The sequence below is a fragment of the Budorcas taxicolor genome, chromosome X (genome assembly GCF_023091745.1).
Source record: "Budorcas taxicolor isolate Tak-1 chromosome X, Takin1.1, whole genome shotgun sequence".
Lineage (NCBI taxonomy): Eukaryota > Metazoa > Chordata > Mammalia > Artiodactyla > Bovidae > Budorcas > Budorcas taxicolor.
The window spans coordinates 90,016,437-90,035,242 of NC_068935.1; the positions used below are offsets into that span (position 1 = coordinate 90,016,437).

General features: G+C 45.0%; 1 protein-coding gene across 1 annotated transcript in view; it reads left to right on the plus strand.

Annotated features, from left to right (window-relative positions):
* The first annotated feature begins 15,689 nt into the window (after positions 1-15,689).
* Positions 15,690-18,806, plus strand: part of LOC128070560 (P antigen family member 3-like) — a 78,962-nt gene continuing 75,845 nt past the window's right edge. Inside the window, exon 1 of the mRNA XM_052663858.1 lies at positions 15,690-15,738. The gene's annotated coding sequence lies outside the window, so the exon portion shown is untranslated. The remainder of the gene's footprint in view (positions 15,739-18,806) is intronic.

Below are 18,806 nucleotides of genomic sequence, written 5' to 3' on the forward strand. Positions count from 1 at the left end.
GCTTTCTTTTGGTCTCTGTTTGCATGAAATATGTTTTTCCAGCCCTTCACTTTCAGTCTATATGTGTTCCTAGGTTTGAGGTGGGTCTCTTGTAGATAGCATATATAAGGGTCTTGTTTTTGTATCCCTTCATCCAGTCTTTGTCTTTTGGTTGGGACATTCAACCCATTTACATTTAAGGTAATTATTGATAAGTATGATCTCATTGCCATTTACTTTGTTGTTTGGGGTTCAAGTTTATACACCCTTTCTGTGTTTCTTGTCTAGAGAAGATCCTTTAGCATTTGTTGGAGAGCTGGTTTGGTGGTGCTGAATTCTCTCAGCTTTTGCTTGTCTATAAAGCTTTTGATTCCTCCTTCATATTTGAATGAGAATATATATATATATATATATATTCTGGGTACAGTAATCTGGTTTGTAGGTTTTTCTCTTTCATCACTTTAAGGATGTCCTGCCATTTCCTTCTGGCCTGAAGACTTTCTATTGAAAGATCAGCTGTTATCTTTATGGGAATCCCCTTGTATGGTATTTGTTGTTTTCCCCTTGTTGCTTTTAATATTTGTTCTTTGTGTTTGATCTTTGTTAATTTGATTAATATGTGTCTTGGGGTGTTTGGCCTTGGGTTTATCTTGTTTGGAACTCTCTGAGTTTCTTGGACTTGGCTATTTCCTTCCCCATTTTTGGGAAGTTTAAGTATTTTTGCATGGCCTTTCTTTTTGTCTTCTTCTTCTGGGACTCCTATGATTCAAATGTTGAGGTGTATAACATTGTCCCAGAGGTCTCTGAGGTTGTCCTCATTTTTTAAAATTCGTTTTTCTATTTTCCTCTCTGCTTCATTTATTTCTACCATTCTATCTTCTACCTCACCTATCCTATCTTCTGCCTCTGTTATTCTACTGTTGATTCCCTCCACAGTGTTTTTTATTTTATTTATTGCATTATTCATTATATATTGACTCTTTTTTATTTCTTCTAGGTCCTGGTTAAACATTTCTTGCATCTTCTCAATCCTTGTCTCCAGGCTATTTATCTGTAACTCCATTTTGTTTTCAAGATTTTGGATCATTTATACTATCATTATTCTGAATTCTTTTTCAGGTAGATTCCCTATCTCTTCCTCTTTTGTTTGGCTTGGTGGGCATTTATCCTGTTCCTTTACCTGCTGAGTATTTCTCTGCCTTTTCATCTTGTTTCTATTGCTGCGTTTGGGGTGGCCTTTCCATATTCTGGCAGTTTGTGGTTCCTCTTTATTGTGGAGGTTGTTCACTGTGGGTGGAGTTGGACGGGTGTCTTGTCAAATTTTCCTGGTTAGGGAAGCTTGTATTGGTGTTTTGGTGGATGGAGCTGGATTATCTCTCTCTCTGGAGTGCAGTGAATTGTCACGTAGTGAGTTTTGAGATGTCAGTGGGTTTGGTGTGACTTCGGGAAGCTTGTATATTGAAGCTCAGGGCTATGTTCCTGTGTTGCTTGAGAATTTGCATGGTATGTCTTGCTCTGGAACTTGTTGGTTCTTGGGTGGTGCTTGGTTCCAGTGTAGGTATGGAGGATTTTGGATGATCTCTTGTCGACTAATGTTCCCTGGAGTCAGGAGTTCTCTGGTGTTCTCAGGTTTTGAACTTAAACCTCCTGCCTTTGGATTTCAGTCTTATTCTTATAGTAGCCTCAAGACTTCTCCATCTATACAGCACTGATGATAAAACATCTAGGTTAATGATGAAAAGTTTCTCCACAGTGAGGGACACCCAGAGAGGTTCACAGAGTTACATGGAGAAGAGAAGAGAAGGGAGGCAGATAGAGGTGACCAGGAGGAGAAGAGGGGGAATCTAAAGTGGCAAGAGCAACCTAGCCACTAATCAATTCCCTATGTGCTCTCCACAGTCTGGACCCCTCAGAGATGTTTATGGATTACACAGAGAAGAGAAGATGGAGGAAGCAGACACAGGTGATCATAGGAGAAAAGGGGGAATCGAAAGGAGAGAGACAGATCCTGCCAGTAATCAGTTCCCTTAGTGTTCTCCATAGCCTGGAACACACAAAGAGATTCACAGAGTTGGGTGGAGAAGAGAAGGGGGAGGGAGGAGGTGGAGGTGACCTGGTGGAGAAAATGGAGAGTCAAAAGGAGGAGAGAGCAATCAAACCAGTAATCACACTCCCAAGTAAAAATGGGTACTGAAGAGTGGGTTCTTAAAGGTACAAAATTGATAACAAATACGAAAAAGGAAAGATTAAAAATCTAGAGTAGAGGTTAGACTCTCAAAAATACAATATTAAAAAAGCAAAACAGTCAGAAAAATTATTAAATATGTATATGAAGTTTGTTTTAAAAATAGGGTATTCTTTTACAAGGTAATAGATTAGAAAAATGAAAATTAAAGGAGTAATAGAGGACTTTAGATAAAAAATTTTAATTAAAAAATGATAATAGTAAAAATATATCTAAGACTTTCTCTGGAGCTGTTGTGGACAGTGTGGAGTCAGTTCAGTTTCAGATAGTTCCTTGATCTGGCTTATACTTCTCAAGATCTATAGGCCCCTTCCAATGTAGTCGGTGTGAACTACAGGGTTTTAATCTGTTGCACCTGTCACTTCCAAAGTGGTTCCCTCTCTTTACCTTAGCTTCTTCTGTTTGCTGGTCTCTTCAGTGTTTAATTTCCACCCTGACACAAGGGGGTGAAGGTGGTCACTTATTTAGGCTCACTTGTTCAGTCGTGCTGTGGGGAGGGAGGAACACTGCAAACAAATATCACTGGCGTGTGAGGAGTGCGCACGGTGCTTCAGCCACACTGGGTTTGCCACCGTTCATGGCATGTGTGTTTTCATGGTCTACACTTCTCAGGCTCTAGGCTGCTCTGCCAGAACTGTCTGAGGTGGGCCATGGGTTGCATGCACTTTCCAGGTCTAAGCCACTCATGTTCAGGTTCTCAAGTACTCCCCAAAGGTGCAGACTCAGTTGGGCCTGCATTTTGTGCCCTTCCCAGGTCCGAGCATGGAGAAGGCAATGGCACCCCACTCCAGTACTCTTGCCTGGAAAATTCCATGGACAGAGGAGCCTGGTAGGCTATAGTCCATGGGTTCGCTAAGAGTTGGACTGACTGAGCGACTTCACTTTCACTTTTCACTTTCATGCACTGGAGAAAGAAATGGCAACCCACTCCAGTGTTCTTGCCTGGAGAATCCCAGGGACGGGGGAGACTGGTGTGCTGCCGTCTATGGGGTCCCACAGAGTTGGACACGACTGAAGTGACTTAGCTGTAGCAGCAGGTCCGAGCAGCTCAGGTGACCAGTTGCTTGACGAGCAGTCACCCCCAGGTGGGTGGTGCATCTTACCGCCTCCCCCATCCTAGCCGCTCAGTTTTCTGGGTGTACAATGGGCATGCCTTCTCAGATGTGCCCTGTGTCTCTTCTGGGGAGCTGATCACTGGCTGCAACCCTCCTGGCGGATATCAACCGTCCATAATCCCAAGAACTCTTGGTTAGCAATGGAGCCTGCTCGCAGTTTGGTAGAGGATGCCTCTCGAGGGCTAGAATTACCCCTCTCCAGCTCTGGCTGTCCTCCGCCTGCTTCTCACCAGCGGGGGAGCTGGTCTGCAGCTAGGGCTCAGTCCTTTGTTCTGTGAGCTGGCCTGGCAGTGCCTCAGGTTAGGGCTTTTCGCAGTATAGTTCTCTCTCTCTCTCTTTTTTTTCTTTCTCCCTGGCTATCCCATAGTTTGGGTTGCTATCTCATGTTAGTTCCCTCAGATTGCCCTCAGGGCATTTGAGCCTGGTCCTTACTGTAAGCAATGCAGCCCACGCCTCCCTATTCAGCCCCTGCTTGCTAGTGGTGGCTTGGAGCACTGGGAGTTGCCATTAGGCACGTAATCTGTGGGTTTTATTTATCTATTTATTTTTCCCCCCAGTTATGTTGCCCTCTGAGATTCCAAGGTTCCCACAGACCTGCTGGTGAAAGTGTTTCCTGGTATTTGGAAACGTCTCTTTTAAGACTCCCTTCCCGGGACAGATCTCTGTCCCTATCTCTTTTGTCTCTCTTTTTATCTTTTATATTTTGTCATACCTCCTTTTGAAGACAATGGGCTGCCTTGCTCGGTGCCTGATGTCCTCTGCCAGCATTCAGAAGTTGTTTTATGGAATTTGCTCAGCATTCAAATGTTAAAATGATTTTCTCGAGGAGAAAGTGGTTTCCCCGTCCTATTCCTCCGCCATCTTAGGACTGCCCCCTGAACTTTCTGTTTTGTTTCATTGATCTGTATTTCTGTCTTTGTGCCAGTACCATTCCATCTTGATGACTGTGGCTTTGTAGTATAGTCTGAAGTCAGGAAGGTTGGTACCTGCATTTCTATTTCTCAAGATTGCTTTGGGTATTCGGGGTCTTTTCTGTTGCCATCTAAACTGTGAAATTATTTGTTCTCAGTTCAGTTCATTCACTTAGTCGTGTCCGACTCTTTCAGACCCCATGAACCACAGCAGGCCAGGCCTCCCTGTCTATCACCAACTCTGGGAGTTCACCCAAACCCATGTTCTTTGAGTCGGTGATGCCATCCAACCATCTCATCCCCTGTCATCCCCTTCTCCTCCTGCCCTCAGTCTTTCGCAGAATCAGGGTCTTTTCAAATAAGTCAGCTCTTTGCATCAGGTGGCCAAAGTATTGGAGTTTGAGCTTCAACATCAGTCCCTCCAATGAACACCCAGGACTGATCTCCTCTAGGATGGACTGGTTGGATCTCCTCTAGGATGGACTGGTTGGATCTCCCTCTCAAGAGTCTTCTTCAACACCACAGTTCAAAAGCATCAATTCTTTGGCATTCAGCTTTCTTTATAGTCCGACTCTCACATCCAAACATGACCACTGGAAAAACCATAGCCTTGACTAGATGGACCTTTGCTGGCAAAGTAATGTCTCTGCTTTTTAATATGCTGTCTAGGTTGGTCATAACTTTCCTCCCAAGGAGTAAGCATCTTTTAATTGCATGGCTGCAACCACTATCTGCAGTGATTTTGGAGCCCAGAAAAATAAAGTCAGCCACTGTTCCCATTGTTTCCCCATCTGTTTGCCATGAAGTGATGGGACCAGATGCCATGATCTTCGTTTTCTGAATGTTGAGCTTTAAGCCAAATTTTTCACTCTTCTCTTTCACTTTCATCAAGAGGCTCTTTAGTTCTTCATCACTTTCTGCCATAAGGGTGGTGTCATCTATATATCTGAGGTTATTGATATTTTTCCCAGCAATCTTGATTCCAGCTTGTGTTTCATCCAGCCCAGCGTTTCTCATAATGTACTCTGCATATCTGTTAAATAAGCAGGGTGACAATATTCTGCCTTGACATACTCCTTTTCCTATTTGGAGCCATTCATCGTTCCATGTCCAGTTCTAACTGTTGCTTCCTGACCTGCATATAGGTTTCTCAAGAGGCAGGTCAGGTGGTCTGGTATTCCCATCTCTTTCAGAATTTTCCACAGTTGATTGTGTTCCACACAGTCAAAGGCTTTGGCATAGTCAATAAGGCAGAAATTGATGTTCTTCTGGAACTCTCTTGCTTTTTCCATGATCCAGCAGATGTTGGCAATTTGATCTCTGGTTCCTCTGCCTTTTCTAAAACCAGCTTGAACATCAGGGAGTTCATGGTTCACATATGCTGAAGCCTGGCTTGGAGAATTTTGAGCATTACTTTGCTAGCATGTGAGATGAGTGCAATTGTGTGGTACTTTGAGCATTCTTTGGCATTGCCTTTCTTTGGGATTGGAATGAAAACTGACCTTTTCCAGTCCCGTGGCCACTGCTGAGTTTTCCAGATTTGCTGGCATATTGAGTGCAGCACTTTCACAGCATCATCTTTCAGGATTTGAAATAGCTCAACTGAAATTCCATCACCTCCACTAGCTTTGTTTGTAGTGATGCTTCCTAAGGCCCACTTGACTTCACATTCCAGGATGTCTGGCTCTAGGTGACTGATCACATCATTGTGATTATCTGGGTCATGAAGATCTTTTTTGTACAGTTCTTCTGTGTATTCTTGCCACCTCTTTTTAATATCTTCTGCTTCTGTTAGGTCCCTACAGTTTCTGTCCTTTATTGAGCCCATCTTTGCATGAAATGTTCCCTTAGTATCTCTAATTATCTTGAAGAGGTCTCTAGTCTTTCCCATTCTATTGTTTTCTTCCCATTCTATTGTTTTCTTCTATTTGTTTGCATTGATCCCTGAGGAAGGCTTTCTTATCTCTCCTTGCTATTCTTTGGAACTCTGCATTCAGATGCTTATATCTTTCCTTTTCTCCTTTGCTTTTTGCTTCCCTTCTTTTCACAGCTATTTGTAAGGCCTCCTCAGACAGCCATTTTGCTTTTTTGTATTTCTTTTTCTTGGGGATGGACTTGATTCCTGTCTCCTGTACAATGTCACGAACCTCCATCCATAGTTCATCAGGCACTCTGTCAGCTCTAGTCCCTTAAATCTATTTCTCACTTCCACTGTATAGTCATAAGAGATTTTATTTAGGTCGTACCTGAATGGTGTAGTGGTTTTCTCCACTTTCTTAGCTATCAAGGAAGCTTATTTGTTCTAGCTCTTTGAAAAATACTGTTGGTATTTCAAGCGGGATTGTGTTCAATCTATAGATTGCTTTGGGTACTAGAGGTCTTTTGTTTCTGTAGGTAAATTTATTCCTAAGTATTTTATTCTTTTTATTGCAATGGTGAATCGGATTGTTTCCTTAATTTCTCTTTCTGATTTTTCATTGTTAGTGTATAGGAATGCAAGGGCTTTCTGTGAACAGGTGAATTTTTTGGTGTCTGAACTTGTGATCTCATCAGAGAGCTTCAGAGCCAAACTTATCTTGGAAGACTTGTCTCCCAGCTCCAAGGGAGTAGGTAAGTCAAGCAGGGCCTGTCTTCTTTAAACTCAGGGGCTGAATTTAGTTACTGTGGGTACGTTTAGCAGGGGTAACATGGCATTTCAAGTTTGTTCATCCTTTGCCAGGTATCAGACCACATCAAGTATATTTCTTTCTGTCACCATATTTAATCCTCCTTTACAGACCCATCATTTTGGAAGACTTCAATCCTTTTTGATGAGGTGAGAAAGCAGAGGACAGAGAAGTTAGGGGGATTCCTCCAAGTCATATAGGCCCTCAGAGGAAAAGTGACCCACAAACCTCGGCATCCTCCATTTAGATCCCACACTCTTTATTTCTCAGTAAAGTTGCCATGCGTGCATGCGTGCTAGGTCACTTCAGTCATGTCCAACTCTTTGCGACCACATGACAGTAGCCTGCCAGGCTCCTCTGTTCATGGGATGTTTCAGGCAAGAATACTAGAGTGGGTTGCCTTGCCCTCCTTCTTGGGATCTTCCCGACCCAGGAATTGAACCCACGCCTCCTGCAGCTCCAGCATTGGAGAAGGATTCTTTACCACCGAGCCACTGGGGAAGCCCAAAGTTGACATATGATATTATATTGGTTTCAAGTGCACAACAGAGTGATTCCATATTTTTAAAGATTGTGAAATGAATTACTAGGATAAGTTTGGTTACCATCTGTCACCATAGAGATTTATTACAAGATTATTGACTATATTCCCTGTGTATATTCCATTCCCATGACTTATTTTATAACTGGAAGTTTGTGTCTCCTAATCCCTTCCCTGTTCTACACATCTCCCTACTCCTTCCTCCTCTGATAAACACCAGTTTGTTCTCTGTGTCTCTGACTCTATTTCTGTCTTGTTTCCCATGTTCTCCTGTTTTATTTCTGAGGTTCCACTTCTAAATAAAGCTGTGTGATATTTGTCTTTCTCTGTGTGCCTAGTTTCACTTGGTGTAATACTGTTTAGGGCCATCCATGTTGTCAACAATGACAAGACTGCATTCTTTCCTATTGCCGAGTAAAGTCCATTGTGTGTATGTGTCTGTGTATACCATTTCTTCCTTTTTGATTCTTCTATCAGTGGGCACTTATGTTCCTTTCATATCTTAGATATTTTAAATAACGCTGCAGTGAACAGAGGAGCACATATATCTTTTGTGACTAGTGTTTCTTCTATTCTTCAGAAAAATACTAAGAAGTGGAATTTCTGGATCTTATGGTAGTTCTGATTTTCAGTTTTTGAGGAAACCCTCATTGTCTCCACAGTGGCTGCACCAGTGTACATTCCTACCAACACCACATGAGCATTTCCTTTTCTCTACATCCTCACCAACATTTCTTACTTGTTGTCTTTTTGATAATTGCTACTTGACAGGTATGAGGAAGTACTTCACTGTAATCTTGATGATCTAATCCCTAATGATGAGACGTTGAGCATCTTTTCAAATGTCTATTAGCCATCTGTATCTCTTCTTTGGAGTAATGTCTATTCAGTGCTTGGGCCCATTTTAAAATCGGGTTTGGGTTTTTTTTTTTTTCATAATACTTTCTATGAGTCCTTTAACTGTTTAGGTTATCTACCTCTTTTCAAATATATATCACTTGCTCATATCTTCTCTCACTCAGCAGGTTGCCTTTTTCTTTTGTTGATGGTTTCCCTTGCTGTGTAAAAGCTTTTTAGTTTGATGAACTTCCATTTGTTTATTTTTGTTTCTGTTGCTCTTGTCTGAGGACACATGTCAAAAAAAACTGTTGCTAAGACTGATGTCAAAGAGCATACTGGCTATGTCTTCTTCTAGGAGTTTTATGGTTTAAGGTCTAACAATTTAATCTTTAATCTTTTGTTGTTAATGTTTATTTTTGAATGTTGTTTAAGAAAGGGGTCCAGTTTTCCCATAACCATTTATTGAAGAGACAGCATTTTCCCTGATGGATGTTCTTGGCTGCCTTGTCATAGACTAATAGGCCATATGAGCGCAGGTTTATTTCTGACAGAGCATCCCCAACTGTACCCTCCATAATGGCTGGGGTGAGGTGTGAAGACCTGGTGACTTTAGTGTCTGTCCACAGCTGGTGGCACACCAAGTCTGGATAAGATACGTCAATGATGTTACCCACAATGCACTGAGGCAGGGATAATCATGGCCACCTGGCACAAGTTCCCCATGGTGGGGATGCGATGGGCTCAGTCCAGCAGCCAACCTTGGTCAGTCCCGCCAACCACAGTCCTTCATTTAGCCAATCATGAAGGCTTTCACTGTATCTGTTACATTCTCCCCATACTGTGCCAGGGTGGCTGTTGAGATGGGGAGGTGAGGAGGAATTGTATGGCCAGCCCCTGCCCTCAAGAGTTGAGTCATTAAGCAGAAAGGAGATCTGACAGCCTTAGAAGTGGTGGAGAGTGCATCACTGATCCCCCGTGAGGCTGCGTTGCTGGAGATGAGAGGCGTGACAAGGATCAGGATAGGGTGAAGAAGGGGACAGGGTACTCTGGGTCCTTGCTGTGCCAGTCCCAACTGCAGAATTACCCACAGCCTGCATGAGGGCACCCGGAGGATAGATGGGAAGCTATAAATGAGGGCATCAGCAGTGCCACCCCTTCCCTACCTCAGTCTGTATCCCCAACCTGCCTATTGGGTGTTGCTTATCTGGGGGTTACTTCTGAGACAGCATACTCTCCCCAGTTACAGAGTAGGAGCCAGAATCCGGTGATGGGCAGAGATGTCCAGCACGTCAAATTCTAGGCCAGAGACTGAGCCTTAGGAACCAACAGGCCAGAGAATACTGGATGGGAGTTGGGTTAAATGCAGTGGCCAAATAATATCTGAAAGTACCTGTAGCAAGCAACGATATTGAACCATTCATTTAAAGACCTTCCCACAAAGGGAAGCCTTGGAACTCCTGGTTTAATTAGTGAAATATATCAAATATTTAAAGAGGAAATAACACCCATGCTTCACAGATTCTTCCTGAGTAGACAGGAAGGAGGTGGGAAAATATCCTAACTCATCCTATGAGAACACTATTACCCCAATACCAAAGCCAGACTTGACATCACCAGAAAGATACAGACCCACATCTATCATGAGTACCAATGCATACACCCTCAACACAGTATCAGCAAACCATATCGAGAAACATTTGCAAAGGGCTGTGCAAGATTTATCCTGGGATTGCAGTATTGGACCAACACTCAACTTCAGTTATGGGAAACGGTGTATTAATACAATGAAGGACAGAAACCACCTGTCATCTTAACAGACAAAGAAAAAGCATTTGACGCAATTCAAGACCCATTCATGATAAATAAGTAAATAAATCAACAAACATGGTCAACCAACTCGGGATGGAAGGGATCGTCATCACTGTGCTGAAGAACATCCCCCAAAAACAGTCAGCTCTCATCACGTCACATCTAGTAGTGTTTGAGTTAGTGCTTTCCTCTTGAGATCCAGACCAAGGATGGGAGGTCTGCTTCAACCACCTCTATCCCACACTGACTGAAGAGTCTAGCCTCTGTACCATGCAAAACAAGAAATGAAATTGTGGAGAAATGAGAAACGAAACCCATGTCCACAAAAATACTTGTCCTTGCATGTCTTTCACAGCAGCACTGTCTGTAATCTCCAAAAGGTGGACCAGGCTAAAAGTCTGTCAGCTGGAGAGGGGTAAACAGAGTATTCTGTAGCCATACAGTGGAATAGCATAGATGGATGAAAAGTGATGAGCTTCTCCTTTCTGCTGCCACATGGGTGAGCTTCCAAAGCATTATGCTAAGTGCAAGAACCCAGACACAAATGGCTACTTCCTGCAGGAGTCCGTTGATATGAAATGCCCAGAAAGGGCACATCTACAGAGACAGAAATTAGAGGAGAGTATGCCTGAGTCTGCAGGTCCTATTGGGGGTTGACTGCTGATGGGTACACGGAACGTTTCTGTGGTGCTGGCCGTGTTTCACAACTGCACTGTGGTGGTGGTTGCACCACTGTGTGAAGTTACTAAAAGTCACTGCACTGGATGCATTGAATGGGTGCAGTTTGTGGTATGTAATTATACCTCAGTAAAGCAGTTTTACTGACTATGCCAAAGCCTTTGACTGTGTGGATCACAACAAACTATGGCAAATTCTGAAAAGGATGGGAATACTAGACCACCTGACATGCCTCTTGAGAAACCAATATGCAGGTCAGGAAGCAACAGTTAAAACTGGACGTGGAACAACAGACTGGTTCCAAATAGGAAAAGGAGTACAACTAGGCTGTATATTGTCACCCTGCTTATTTAACTTATATGCAGAGTACATCATGAGAAAAGCTGGGCTGGAGGAAGCACAAGCTGGAATCAAGATTGCTGGGAGAACTATCAATAACCTCAGATATGCAGATGACACCACTCTTATGGCAGAAAGTGAAGAAGAACTAAAGAGCCTTTTGATGAAAGTGAAAGAGGAGAGTGAAATAGTTGGCTTCAAGCTCAACATTCAGAAAACTAAGATCTTGGCATCCGGTCCTATCACTACATGGCAAATAGATGGGGAAACTGGAAACAGTGGCTGACTTTATTTTTCTGGGCTTCAAAATCACTGCAGATGGTGACTGCAGCCATGAAATTAAAAGATACCTGCTCTTTGGAAGGAAAGTTATGACCAACCTAGACAGCATATTAAAAAGCAGGACATTACTTTGCCAACAAAGGTCCATCTAGTCAAGGCTATGGTTTTTCCAGTAGTAAAGTATGGATGTGAGAGTTGGACTGTGAAGAAAGCTAAGCGCTGAAGAATTGATGCTTTTGAACTGTGATGTTGGAGAAGACTCGAGAGTCCCTTGGACTGCAAGGAGACCCAATCAGTCCATCCTAAAAGTGATCAGTCCTGGGTGTTCATTGGAGGGACTGATGTTGAAGCTGAAACTTCAATACTTTGGCCACCTGACATGGAAAGCTGACTTATTTGAAAAGGCCCTGATGCTGGGAAAGATTAAGGGCAGGAGGGGAAGGGGACAACAAAGGATGAGATGATTGGATGGCATCACCAACACAATGGACATGGGTTTGGGTGGACTCCTGGAGTTGGTGATGGATAGGGAGGCCTGGTGTGCTGCGGTTCATGGGGTTGCAAAGAGTCGGACACAACTGAGCTACTGAACTGAACTGAAAGCAGTTTAGGAAGGTAATGCAGATGTCCAAGTGAGACGTGTGGGAAAAGATGTGCCATTGCTTTTGCAACAACGAGGAGTGCCCCTGCTCCTTCCACGGCCTGGGTCCGGCCTCCTCCACATGTGCTAGAGGCTCCCTCCAGAGACAGTCGCCGTGCACGTCAGGACAGAACCCCCAGTGAGCACACACGTCTAGTGTGTCTCTGTGTGCATGCAAAGGCGCTCGCTGTGTGACCAAGTCAATGGTTCTGGACAGTCTCCCAGAACCCACCCTGCATCTGAAATTCTACTTAGCTCTTTTTCCATTCTTCTCAAATCACATGGTCCCAGATTCCATTTCCCTGGTAACAGATCTCCACCCTCAGCTCCAACCTCTGGTCACAGGAACCACTGGTCATAGCCTGGTGTGAGGCCCCTTGCCTGAGCTCAGCAACCCAGGAAAGATGCTCAGCAGAGCAGTAACCAAGACCGTGGAACTCCATCCATCCTCCTTCTGCCGCCAGGATTGAGGTGCGTTCCCTCCCCTCCATCTCCTTGAGTGTCCGGTAAGGAAGTGGACTTGGGGGCATAAGACACAACTGAGTCACTGAAATTGTTCTATATATGGCTGTGAATAAATACATCAAAAATACCTCTCAGAAAGGAAGACACATAATTAATTTTTTTTTAAATTTCATTGGTAGCAAGCATGGCTCTTCAGTTCAGGATGCTACATAAAACCAGGACGGGTGAAGCACCATGCGATATGCTTCTCAAACTAAACTGTGCATCAGATCTCTCCTGGAGAGGCTATAGAAGAGCCGATGCTGGCAGGACATCCCCAGAGTGTCTGAAGTAGTAGATCTGGAATGTGGCCCTGGCCTGAGCATTATCTGAACAAGTTCTCTTCTGAAAGCCGAGATGGCAGCTGTGAAAACAGAACCCATTCTTACAGGAGGAAATCGAACATCGAAAATTTGTGACTCCTCTCGACAAGGAAAGCAGGTTTTCATCATGACCCACTATGCTTGACAGCGATCTTAGGCTGAGGAAAGGGACGACTTGCCCAAGTTAATACTAGTTCGAAAACGGACCTTGTGCTTGCTCTGCTGCATGTTCCTGAATCCAAAGTTTTACAGTTAACACCCTGCTGTTGTTCGTGAAACTCAGTACGTTTTAGTTCTTGTCAGGATCCCTTGTGCCTAGTTAGCCGAATATATTTCTAAAACTCTGTGGAGATAACTTCATGCGACAGATCAGCATAGTGCTTCAAAGATTAAAGATGGCTGAGAATTGTAGCTGTGGATGTTGATGTAGAAGGATCGGCTGTCAGCGTATCTGCTGCCTGTGCTCAGTTGCAGTTTTAAACTTTTTCCTGTGTTATCAAATTAACTCCCTGCTCAGATGAAGATGAAATAGGAACAGGATGTTTATTGGGGAAAATACAGGTAAGCAATCCCTTATTTGGTGCACACCCATGAAGACCCACCTCTGGAAAGGTTCTCCTCTAGGGATCTCTTCTGGATATTCTTTGGCACTTTCCCCAATGGTGGGCTTACACTGCTGTGTCCTGACTCATCATCTTGTTAAAGACAGGGTTTTGACCTCTCATGTGTATTACAGTGCCTGGGTTATCTTGGAGAACCAAGACAGGGTGATGGCCTGTGCTCAGGACATCTTCAGAGTGGGTCTGCAGAAACAAGTCCTCTCATAGGAACAGATCCCCACCTGTGGCAACAGGAAGATCTTGTGTCAGCCTTTTCCAGATCAGCTCCAGGGGACTCAAGGCACGTTGAAGATCACACCCAACAGCATGCCTGGGATTGTGATTTAAGGAATCTGGTGTATGGCAGTGCCCATCCATGAGACAGGGAACGTTGGCCTGGGGGCTACTACCAGGTCTGCAGGGCTTATGGGCCGTCTGAGTGTTGATGCCCCATATTCTTGGCCTGTGGGGGATCCAGGGACCAGTTGAGATGTCCTAGGTAGATTTGGTGGTAGGAAAAGCCATCAGCATACAGCGGAATACTGACAATACAAGTCAGATGGGTAAAACCTCTGGGGGGTGAAGTGGTCACCCAAGATCACGTATAGAATGGAAGAACACGGGGCATATATTGGAAACCAGAGGAAAACAAAACCAAGATTTAGGAGGGGATCAAAGTAAATGGATAGACAAGGAGACTTAGAAGTAATAGACTCAAAGATAGGGGGAAAGCCAGGATGGGCTGCTGTCATCCTGGTCACTTTGGTGTATTCGTTCTCACCTGCACCACAGCAGGAACCAAGATCATCTCAAGAAAGCAAAATTCCTAAACTGCAGGCACCTTTCTGCCCAAAGATGCCACTGGGTCACTGTACAGTGTGCCCCTGTGAGTCTCAATTGTGAATGGGGTGTAATCCTCCTCTCCCTGGTGTTCCTCTTCATTTCTTATCACACCTCCCTGATCTGAGCTCTCTCACCTCTGCCTGCCACTGCCTCCGTGGGCCATTCCCCCCTGTGACTGGGATGCTCTTTTCTTTGGCTTGTCTGTCATTTGCCACAAGACTTCACATACAATATCCAGGTCAAAAGGGGGCATAGTGAAGAATGTGTACCTTGTTGAGTACAGTTCAGAGACACTGTTGTCATGTAAACCCCACACCCCTGAAATATAAAAACAGAGAGATAAAGAACACAAGAGTCAAATATGCCAAAGGTGCCTGAGATGTTGGCTAAGATGAGCCCTGAAGAGTGTCTGTGGGATCAGGAAGAATGTATATTAATGATGGCCATGATGAGACCAGTTACAGTGGAGTGACTGGGACAAATGCTCCATGGAAGGGGGCTGAGGAGACAATATCTCAACAGAATTTGAAGCAGTTTTGCTTTGAAGGGCAACCGGTAATGTGCCAGTAGCTGCAGACTAGGGTGGTGGAAGACGGTGGGTTTCCCCCTGTGCTGTGGAATGCTCCGATGTAGAGGGAGCAGGTGCTGGTTCAGGAGAGAGGGATGATAACTGCAGGGGCAAAGTCCCTGGGAAGGTGCAAGGCATGGGATCCCGGGCAGAGGTGAGGGGCTGGGTGCAGAGGGGCGGTAGAGCGCCAGGGCAGAAACACGCAGATTGAGACTGGGAAACTTGAGAAATCCCACGGGACTGCTTCTGTATTCTCCACGAATTATTGGCGGGTGGGGCTGGTGGTCATTAGGATGGAGGGAGGTTACTACTGTGTAGTGTAGTAGTGTAGGTAAGTGACAGTGAAAATGAACAGCAGTTCTCCTCCGGATCTAAGATAGAACACTTCTGCAAAGTTGTAAAAGTTTTCTCCTCGATGATGCTCAGGTGCTCAGATACAGGCAGGAAGTGGGCAGGCAGGAGGGCGCCAAGAGGTGTGTTTGTCGGGGAGAGGTGTGCTTGCGGGGGACAGCTTCCAGCCCTGGCTCAGCCCATCCAGGAGGGGCCTGGCGCATGGTGTGAAAGGACGCGCGGTCGGTGAGCTGGGTCTCCAGGAGGCTGTGGCATCAGTGCATGGCACTAGTGCGAGGGAGCTGGAGCACAGGACGTCATGTTGAGGGTGATGACAGGGAGGAATGCTGGAACCAGGACACCATGAGGGGCGCGGTCTTTCCTGATGCCCGGGGCGGGACCGTGGGCAGAGAGATCCTCGGGTGGGGAGGAAGGGAGCATCGCTAAGGACGGAGAGTCTCCGGGGTGACCGGGTGAGCCTCGTGGGCACTGAGGACGGATCAGAAGAGTGAGGCCTGAGAGAACAGTGAGTGTACCACGGGACGGGCGCGTTCACAGGCCGGGGGTGGGAGGGAGGAGAATGGACAGGGGACTTGTAACGTTCCCGCACGTGGGGGGCTTCGGCAGTGGGCGACAGGCCCCGGACGTCACCGGTCAGGTTCTTCAGTGAAGAGTTCGAAACACGGTCCCGGAGAAAACTCTCAGCCGACCAGGGCCAGGAGACGGGCACGGGCCTCACTGGGTTGCTGCGCGCAGGCCCAGAGCCAGCCAATCGCAGTGCAGCCCCGCCCACCAGGCTCTGAATCTTTCCAGACTCCCTGACTTCCTGCCTGTGTTGCTTTGGTTTCGTGGACGGCTCGAGTGGAGCCCGCTGTCAAAGGGAGCTTGGCCGGCTTTTTCCGAGAGGTTCCATTCCTTCCGCTGGTCGTCAGCGGTATCCACCTTAACTTTCGCATTCACGCTGTACAGTCCCGCGCGCGAAAACCCAGAAGAAACGATGCATTTTCTTGCGGGCTTGCGGCGTTTTGATTTCTGTGGCCTGCAGGTGGCAGTGTTGCACTCCGGAGTTGCTCGCCGGTTTCTCCCCCGCCCTTGGCCCTTGAAAAAAATGCCGCGAAGCTTTTTGAGGCAAAAAGCGGCGGATTTTTTCCTGTGCTTCTGTTAGTTAGCTGGTCCAAACCGCATCTGAGCCTCTCTGAGGGCCCTTTATGAACACTTGGACCAAGTGCATTGCCAGTTAAAATTACAATAAAATAATATAAGCTGATATATTGAATAATTGTGGAGGCAGTGGCCACCCTTGCCTTGCCCCTGATTATAGAGGAAATGCTGTATGTTGAAGGAGAACTGTACTGTGACATTGAGTTTTGACTTGAAAATCTTTACCTTAAGTGGAAGTGAAAGTCGCTCAGTCGTGTCCTATTCTTTAAGACCTCTTGCACTGTAGCCTGCCAGGATCTTCTGTCCATGGGATTCTCCAGGCAAGAATATTGGAGTGGGTTGCCATTTCCTTCTCCAGCGGATCTTCCCTAACCAGGGATGGAACCCTGGTCTCCTGCATTGCAGGGTCACTCCTTACCATCTGAGCCACCTACAGTAACAACATGACAGGGACAGTTGCCAAGCTAAGATCCTATGGGTAATTGATGCTGGACACCACCCATGAAACAGATGCTATTACTGCCCTTATTTTATGCTTTTGGGAACTGTGTCACAGAGGAAGAGTCAGCTGTCCAGGTTCTCAGGGTTCCTCTGAGAGTGTCCCTATATGTAGGTCTCAAGTCTGTCAGATTGTAGTTTGCACACTGTTTTGCAGGATAGGGGAATGAAATACTGGGGATGAGGGGAAAGTGAATGTGTTAGTTGCTCAGTCCTGTCGGACTCTTTGTGAACCCCTGGACTGTAGCTCACCAAGCTCCCCTGTCCATGGAGATTCTCCAGGAAAGAATATTGGAGTGGATATTGTAAAGCAATTAGCCTCCAATTAAAATAAATAAATTTAAATTAAAAACAAAGAAGAAAAAAAAAAGAATATTGGAGTGGGTTGCCATTCCTTTCTCCAGGGGATATTCCCAACCCTGGGATTGACCCCAGGTCTCACAGGGATTGCACCTAGGTCTCCTACAATACAGGCAGGTTCTTTACCATTTGAGCCACCAGGAAAGCCCAAATGAGGGTAAAATAGCCTGTGAAACTTTTTAAAATGTGTAATAGCATAATTATTACAATAAGATGCTAAATGAAAAGGGGTTCTCCACAGAAAACGATTCATCCATTATACCAGTATAAAGTAAAGCACCTGGAACAAATTAGGTACTTTTTCATTTGGTCCACAGATATATATTGAGAACAGACTGCTGGTCATTTTTTGGTTGACACTGCATTTCAGAGGCTAGCAAGGTCATTCTCAAAATCCATCAAGCTAGGATTCAACAGTATGTGGATGGAGAAGTACCAGATATACACCATGGATTTGGAAAAGGCAGAGGATCCAGAGATCAAATTGCCGACATTTGTTGGATCATAGAAAAAGCAAGGGAATTCCAGAAAAACATCTGCTTCACTGACTATGCTAAAGCCTTTGACTGTGTGGATCACAGCAAACTGTGGGAAATCTTTAAAGAGATGGGACTACCAGATCACCTTATCTGCCTCCTGAGAGCTGTATGCAGGTCAAGAAGCATCACTTAGAACCAGACATGGAACTACAGACTGGTTCAAAATTTGGAAAGGAGTGCATCAAGGCTGTATATCATCACCCTGCTTATTTAACTTATATGCAGAGTACATCATGCAAAATTCCAGCCTGGATGAAGGTCAATCTGGAATCAAGATTGCTTTTAGAAATATCAGTAACCTCAGATATACAGATGACACCACCCTTACGGCAGAAAGTGAAGAGGATCTAAAGAGCCTCTCCATGCAGGTAAAAGAGGAGAGTGAAAAAGCTAGTTTAAAACTCAGCATTCAAATAGTAAATCATGGCATCCAGTCCCATCACTTCATGTCAATTAGATAGGGAAACAACCGAAACAGTGACAGACTTTATTTTCTTGGGCTCCAAAATCACTGCAGATGGTGGCTACATCCATGAAATTAAAAGATGCTTGCTCCTTGAAAGAAAAGCTATGATAAACCTGAACAGCATATGAAAAAGCAGAGATATTACTTTGTCGACAAAGGGCCATCTAGTCAAAGCTATGATTTTTCCAGTAGTCAAGTATGGATATGAGAGTTGGACCATAAAAAAAGCTGAGCACCAAAGAATTGATTCTTCTGAAGTGTGGTGTTGAAGAAGACTCTTGAGAGTCCCTGGGCCTGCAAGGAATCAAAACTGTCAATCCTAAAGGAAATCAGTCCTGAATATTCATTGGAAGGACTGATGCTGAAACTGGAGCTGCAATACTTTGGCCGCCTGATTTGAAGAACTGACTCCTTGGAAAAGACCCTGAGGCTGGGAAAGATTGAAGGCAGGAGGAGAAGGGGACGATAGACGATAAGATGGTTGGATGGCATCACCAACTCAAAGGACATGAGTTTGAGCAAGCTCTGGGAGCTGGTGATGGACAGAGAGGCCTGGCGTGCTGCAGTCCA